Here is a 7,385-nt window from a genome sequence, read left to right as displayed (position 1 = left end):
CGTCCAGACTTTCAATGTAAAGTCAATGGGGGACGGATCCGCCTGAAGATTGAGCCATATTGTGGCATCTTCAAACGGATCCGTCCCCATTGACTTACATTGTAAGTCTGGACGGATCCGCACGCCTCCGCACGGCCAGGCGGACACCCGAACGCTGCAAGCAGCGTTCAGCTGTCCGCCCGTCCGTGCGGAGGCGAGCGGAGCGGAGGCTGAACGCCGCCAGACTGATGCAGTCTGAGCGGATCCGCTCCATTCAGACTGCATCAGGGCTGGACGGCTGCGTTCGGGTCCGCTCGTGAGCCCCTTCAAACGGAGCTCACGAGCGGACCGACGAACGCTAGTGTGAAAGTAGCCTTAAAGGGGATCAACCAAAAATGGGGCAATCGTGGGAAGTGTCATAAAATAATGAAAGAAGCATTACTTAACCACTAGACCCTCTGCCGTTCCAGCGCCGCCGCTTCCCAAAAAGTCTTGTTTCCAATGCTGTAGTTCTGACATCACATCAACACAAGTGACCATTACAGACAATCGCAGCCGCTATGGTCTCAGTAAACAAGGAGCACCGGTGCAGCACAAGAGGATCTGATAGGTGGGCTGAAATCTTTTAGCCAATCAGATCTACTGGTGTGAACCTACCCTTATGATACATATCAGCTGAGCAGCCCAGCCATTAGGTTAATGGTAATAAGCTTATCCTCATGGGGGCTTTAAAATGTGGATGGGTATCAACATTGATGCATCCCTTTAATGATTACTGTTATGTCTATGACCACCTTAAAGGGGTTTTCCACAAAATTTTAACTATTTACCTTGGCCCCTAGGTCGGATCACCTAATGAAAGATTCATACATACCTGCTCCCTGCTGCTCCGGCCTTCAGCACTGCAACATCTTCCGGTCCCTGGCTTGTTTATTTCTGGACGGATATGGACTGGGTCACATGTGATGCTGCAGCCAATAGCTGGCCTCAGCGTTGACATGTCCCCAAGCGGCACATATCTGCAGGGTCAAATCTGAAGAGGGGCATTAAGGAGGCGAAGCGCTGCTCCAAAACAAAAATACAACATCCTTTTACAAGCTGTGATTCCCGACGCATGTGGCAGGGTATCAAGTCCATTACGAACTATAAGAGCAACACCTGTTCTATCAACACTGGAAATTCTTTCTCTCCTGATGACCTAAATCATTTTTTTTGCACGATTTGACAAAGGCAATGAGCTGCCTATCATAAAATTTGCCCAGCCAGAGGCTCCATCGAGTTCCCTGATGCTGAGAGCACATGAGGTAGAAGGGGCCTTCAGCCACATTAATCCCCACAAAGCAGCTGGCCCTGATGAAGTTCCTGGAAAAGTCCTAAAAAACTGTGCTAAACAGCTGAAAACAGTGTTTACCAGTATATTTAACAGCTCACTAGAGCAGGCCATTGTCCCCACTTGCCTGAAGTCCTCCACAATTGTTCCAATTCCAAAACAGGCCGGGGTGAAGACCTTAAGTGATTATCGCCCGGTGGCTCTCACTCCTATTGCTATGAAGTGTTTTGAACAACTTGTCCTCAGGCACATGAAGAGCAAGATCTGCACCTCCATGGACCAATACCAGTTTGCTTACAGAGCACATAGGTCGGCTGAGGATGCTGTCTCACTTACCCTTCACACTGCGCTGTCACACTGGAGCAGAGAGACAGCTGTGTGCGGATGCTGTTCATTGATTACAGCTCGGCCTTTAACACCATCCCTCCCAACAAGTTGGCAACGAAACTGAACAATTGGGTCTCAGCTCACATCTGTGCAACTGGATACTGGATTTTCTTACAAAAAGACCACAAATCGTACGCATGGGCAAGCACTTCTCTTCATCCCTAACACTAAACACTGGGGTACCGCAAGGCTGTGTGTTGAGCCCTCTCCTTTACTCCCTCTTCACAAATGACTGTAAACCTATTCACAATACCAATACCATTATACAATGTGCAGATGACACGACCGCGATAGGCCTGATCTCCAACAATGATGAAACAGCCTATAGGAAAGAGGTTGAGAACCTAGAGAGATGGAGTAAGAACAACAACCTCCTACTCAATACCGAGAAAACAAAGGAGCTGATTCTGGATTTTAGGAAGAAGAAACAAAATGGACACCATCCCATTAATGGTGGAAACGTGGAGATAGTTCAAAGTTTCTGATTCTTGGGAGTTCATATTAGTCAGGACCTGTCATGGATAAGAAATTACCAAAAAAGGCCTTCAGAGGCTTTATTTTCTGAGGAGTCTGAAGAAAGCACAACTCCCAAAACAGCTGCTAGTCAGGAGCACCATAGACTCTGTTATCACATACTGCATTACAGGGTGGTCCTCCGGCTGCTCTTCTGAGGACAAGAAGACCCTCAAGCGCATCATCAGAATGGCTGGCAGAATCACTGGTACTCAGTTACCATCACTGGATGACATCTTCACCGCTCGATGCAGCAACAGGGCAAAAATTATCTGCGGGGATCCAACTCCCCCCGGCCACAGCCTTTTCACTCCCCTACCCTCTGGTAGGCGTCTTAGAGCCCTACATACCCGCACCACTAGGCTGAAGAACAGCTTTTACCCCAAAACAATCAGTCTCCTAAATGCTCGGAGATTATTGCCCCTTCCTAGGATAGAAACTGCCACAGACTGGAAGTGACTGCTCCATTCATGACCCCATGATGACCACTTGGCTGCAGTGGTGTCTGAATCAGTGTATATATACTCCAAGCACTTCCTACTTTGCTCTTGCTATATATATGCTGTGAACTGTGAATAGTAATGCTTTCTAGTGCAATGTTTTGTTTTTTTCTAGTGTAATGCTTTAGTTTAAATGTCAGTTCTTGTTCCCCTGTCCATGGCATCTAGGATTGCTCCAAACAACATTTCATTGTATTGTACATTGTATTACATTGTATTGTACAGTGACAATAAAGGCATCTTATCTTAAGTGCCAGTTGGGGACCCGTCATTGGCTTCTCACATGACCATGTTTATAGCTGTCCGGAAGTAAACAAGCCAGGGAATGGAGCATGGCAGAACGGGACCCAGTTGGCAAGGCCGGAGCGACGGGGAGCAGGTAGCGTAATTAGATAATTAAAAACACCTTTAGAGGGGTTGTACAAAATTTGAAAAAACATCTCCACAGGTTGGGTATTGCTTTTCATCTTCGTTGAAGTAAATGAAGTTGCAGTACCACACACGGCCTGTGGACAAGTGTGGCGCTGTTTTTAAGAAAAAAAAGTTGTGTTTTTTTAATTTTATACAACCTCTTTTTAATAGTTTGTTTTGATCATCACCAACAGCTGTAAATTTAGCTTTAGCAATTTTGGCTGTCCTCCATTGACATGACAGATACGCCTGAGGATGAAGAGCTTTATCTCGTCAAAACTCTTAAAAGGTGTTTTCCTTGCACAATATAACTCCAGTGAATAAGAGTCAGTCACAGGCTGGCGGTGGAGCGACCTGTGTGACAAACACGCGCTGACGGACAATTACTGAAAACAATATAATTAATTTTTCACTCCTCATTACTATCCACCTTCAGCCTGAACGGGCGACATTCCTTCCCTTTGAATCTGTAAATACAGTAATCATAATGTTTCCAGATCCACGTGTCTGAGATCCCTTTAAGCTGGTAAAGGTGACAGAAGTAATTATAGAGCAAGATAGAAGTGTGAGGTCAATGGGAGCAGGCGCTTCTTTGTTTTTGGAGCCGTGTTTTTACATTGCAGAGGGTACAAACCGCGAGTTCTCATGGCACTGTGTAAAGTGCCATCGGATAATATCAAGCCATGAAATCCATGAAAAATTGTCATCATTAGAGTGTCCTGTCCGTTATGTCCACGTCAGCTTTATTAGGGCAAGTGGACAACTGCGATGCATATGTAATGCGACTGTAAGGGGTGCAAGTGGATGGCGACAAACTCGCTCTGACAACTGAGTTACACTGGAGCAGCTTTACGGATGATAATTTAGCAGTACGGCGATAAACTTTTGAAATTGTGCAACAGGTAAATTTGTATTCAATAGGGACGCTGTCTTTTTAAGAAGATGTGTTGATAACAGGAAGGGTATAATCCTGCTACTGGGCGAGGGACCCTCCTGGTGCTCGATCTCTATCTCTCCACGGTAGGACCTCTCTCTTTGCTGCAGTGGAGAATCTGGCCTGGGCACTTCTGAGGCCTTGCCTGTCTGGCACATGTGCTCCACACTCGTCTCCCTTGTACTGGTTTGTGCAGGGTTATACAATGCTCTCTGTACCTGTCTGGGCTGCACTGCTTTATTTGGGCAGCCATATCACCCCTGAGCTCTTGTAACGGACCCTATTCTGGATCTATGGCACCCGGCTTCTTCCCTAGGCTCTGGCTAAACTCCTCCTCCTGTGCAGCAGGCTTTTCCTTCCCCTGTTATGATGACAGCAAGTCTCTATGTTCTATGTAACAGCTCCCGAGTCCTGACACTACAGAACTGTAGCCCCATTGCCGATGTTGTGACTATATACTGGGTGGCAGCCTCACCTAATATTAATAACAATGATGATCTACTTGTCATATAAGGAAAGTAACGACTTAAAGACCTAAGACTAGAAGGCAAGGAATTCAGTGGAGTGGATGCTTGATCAAATCAGGTTAAACTTCTATCTGAGGGTAGAATATGACTGAGATGGGAATGCTGAGGATCTGGGATATAGAATTTTCTATGATTTCATACAATATTCTCATGTAAAAAGTTGTTTAACTTCTGTTAGGGCTCTTAGAGAAATCCTGTGAGTCCTGCTTCCCCTGCCGATTCATAGAGAAAGCCTTTGAGACCTGCTTCCCTGTCCATTCATAGTGAAAGCCTATGAGTCCTGCTTTCCCTGTCCACTTATAGTGAAAGCCTGTGAGTCCTGCTTCCCCCACCCACTTATAATGAAAGCCTGTGAGTCCTGCTTCTCCTGCTCAGTTATAGAGAAAGCCTATGAGTCCTGCTTTCCCTGTCCACTTATAGTGAAAGCCTGTGAGTCCTGCTTCCCCCACCCACTTATAATGAAAGCCTGTGAGTCTTGCTTCTCCTGCTCAGTTATAGAGAAAGCCTATGAGTCCTGCTTCCCTTACCCACTTATAGAGGAGGGTTCAAAGATCTGACAGGTCTTCTATCTGAGGGTAGAATATGACTGAGATGGAAATACTGAAATCTGGGATATAGGATTTTATATGATTTCATACAATATTCTCATGTGAAAGGATGTTTAACTTCTGTTAGGGCTCATAGAGAAAGCCTGTGAGTCCTGCTTTCCCTGTCCACTTGTATAAAAGGCTTGTGAGTCCTGACTTGCCGACCCACGTATAGAGAAAGCTTTTCTACATAAGTGGGTGGGATAAGCAGGACTCACAGGTTTTCTATACGAGTGGACAGGGAAAGCAGGACTCACAGGCTTTCTATACGAGTGGACAGGGAAAGCAGAACTCACAGGCTTTCTATACGAGTGGACAGGGAAAGCAGGACTCACAGGCTTTCTATACAAGTGGACAGGGAAAGCAGGACTCACAGGATTTCTATACGAGTGGACAGGGAAAGCAGGACTCACAGGCTTTCTATACGAGTGGACAGGGAAAGCAGAACTCACAGGCTTTCTTTACAAGTGGACAGGGAAAGCAGGACTCACATGCTTTCTATACAAGTGGACAGGGAAAGCAGGACTCACAGGCTTTCTATACAAGTGGACAGGGAAAGCAGGACTCACAGGATTTCTATACGAGTGGACAGGGAAAGCAGGACTCACAGGCTTTCTATACGAGTGGACAGGGAAAGCAGAACTCACAGGCTTTCTTTACAAGTGGACAGGGAAAGCAGGACTCACATGCTTTCTATACAAGTGGACAGGGAAAGCAGGACTCACAGGCTTTCTATACAAGTGGACAGGGAAAGCAGGACTCACAGGCTTTCTATACAAGTGGACAGGGAAAGCAGGACTCACAGGATTTCTATACGAGTGGACAGGGAAAGCAGGACTCACAGGCTTTCTATACGAGTGGACAGGGAAAGCAGAACTCACAGGCTTTCTTTACAAGTGGACAGGGAAAGCAGGACTCACATGCTTTCTATACAAGTGGACAGGGAAAGCAGGACTCACAGGCTTTCTATACAAGTGGACAGGGAAAGCAGGACTCACAGGCTTTCTATACAAGTGGACAGGGAAAGCAGGACTCACAGGCTTTCTATACGAGTGGACAGGGAAAGCAGGACTCACAGGCTTTCTATACGAGTGGACAGGGAAAGCAGGACTCACAGGCTTTCTATACGAGTGGACAGGGAAAGCAGGACTCACAGGCTTTCTATACGAGTGGACAGGGAAAGCAGGACTCACAGGCTTTCTATACAAGTGGGAGGGGAAAGCAGGACTCACAGGCTTTCTATACGAGTGGGAGGGGAAAGCAGGACTCACAGGCTTTCTATACGAGTGGGAGGGGAAAGCAGGGCTCACAGGCTTTCTATACGAGTGGGAGGGGAAAGCAGGACTCACCGGATTGCTCTGTCTTTGTGGGAGAGTAGGACTTACGGTAGACAGGAAATTCTGGAGGAAGACTTTCAATACAGTTTCTCAGGTGAGGGGAATCCCTCTCAGGTTCTTGCCACTCACTAAAGGCCACTTTACACTAATAGATAATAACAAATCGTTAAATCAATCGAAAGTGATCAGTGATCAAGTAGTGTAAAAGCATAAAACAACAAGTGATAATTATTTCGTTTAACGTTCAGGATGTAGACGCCTAAATCGTTGTATAACGTAAAAGGACCTTAAGAAAGTAGATGTGACTATCCAGGGTCTTACCCCATGGGTGAAACTGCCTAACATTATCTGTATCATGGTTGAAACAGGAATTGCTGCTATCATATGATTCACAGGTGGTCACGTAGGTGTGTGTTCAGGAGGCAGGGAGGTAATCGTTTGGTTTTGAATTGCTGTTAGCAAATGTTTTGGAACATTTCTCACAAACACTGATCTGTAGATGAGATAAAACATACACCGATCCCAGGAGAAGAAGACTGCCGAAGAAATCCTGTTCATGGACATCCATTTCCAAAACATAGTGAAAACAAGAGGGACAAAAGGGGCAAAGGGGCAAAGCAAACGTATGGGTGTGACTGAAGAAAAACAGCCATTAAAGTCTGTTTCAAAATTTGGCTCTTAGGTCTGTCCCCTGGTCATGTGACAGAAACATTGTAGCGCCTCCTGTAATGGCGCAACGTTCCATCTGCTGATCACATGGTTTACTCTCCTGCTAGCCCCGCCCCATCAGACTCCTGTAGAAAAGTTTTCTAGGCATGCTCATTTGCATACTTACCAACATTTTAGTTGGTAAAATCTGGGCATAAAAGCCCCGCCTCCA

Source organism: Bufo gargarizans, chromosome 9 (genome assembly GCF_014858855.1).
Source record: "Bufo gargarizans isolate SCDJY-AF-19 chromosome 9, ASM1485885v1, whole genome shotgun sequence".
NCBI lineage: Eukaryota > Metazoa > Chordata > Amphibia > Anura > Bufonidae > Bufo > Bufo gargarizans.
The sequence above is the reverse complement of the archived record's forward strand: the minus strand, read 5'-3'. Positions refer to the sequence as shown.